We start from the raw sequence: 710 nt of genomic DNA, 5'->3' as shown, positions 1-710 counted from the left end.
TAAGTCATGTAATTATTTCGTTATGTATTACAATGTAGTAATAATAGAAATAAAGTGCACAATAGATGTCATATGCTTGAATCATCATCCTGAAACCATCCCCCAAACCCCTATCTGTGGAAAAACTATCTTTCACAAAACTGGTGCCTGGTGCCAAAAAAGTTGGGAACTGCTGCTCTATAGCTTCTGCACTAGAATTTACTAATGAGTAAACTCTAAATCAATAACTAGTTTTAAAAGCATAACAAGAATATGTGCTGTCTGGCTGTAGTGGCTTATGCCTGTTTTCTCAGCACTTTGGGAGGCCAGAGCAGGTGGATCACTTGAGGCCAGGAGTTCAAGACCAGCCTGGACAATATGGTGAAATCCTGTCTCTACTAAAAATACAAAAATTAGCCGAGGGTGGTGGTGCATGCCTATAGTCTCAGCTACTCGGGAGGCTGAGGTGGGAGAATCACTTGAAACTGGGAGGCAGAGGTTTCAGTGAGCCAAGATCACGCCACTGTACTCTAGCCTGAGCGACAGAGTGACTCCATCTCAAATGCAAAACAAAACAAAAAGAATACGTGCTGACAAAAAAAAATCTAAAAGATTAAATTGTATTACTAGGCTGTTAACATATTTTGTTTCCCATTAAATGTGTGACATGCAAAGATGTTTATTAGATGAAAATATTTTTGTACCTTTTATGTCTGTTGACAATTTATATC

This window comes from Colobus angolensis, unplaced genomic scaffold, assembly GCF_000951035.1.
Source record: "Colobus angolensis palliatus isolate OR3802 unplaced genomic scaffold, Cang.pa_1.0 Scaffold803, whole genome shotgun sequence".
Classification (NCBI taxonomy): Eukaryota; Metazoa; Chordata; class Mammalia; order Primates; family Cercopithecidae; genus Colobus; species Colobus angolensis.
The sequence above is the reverse complement of the archived record's forward strand: the minus strand, read 5'-3'. Positions refer to the sequence as shown.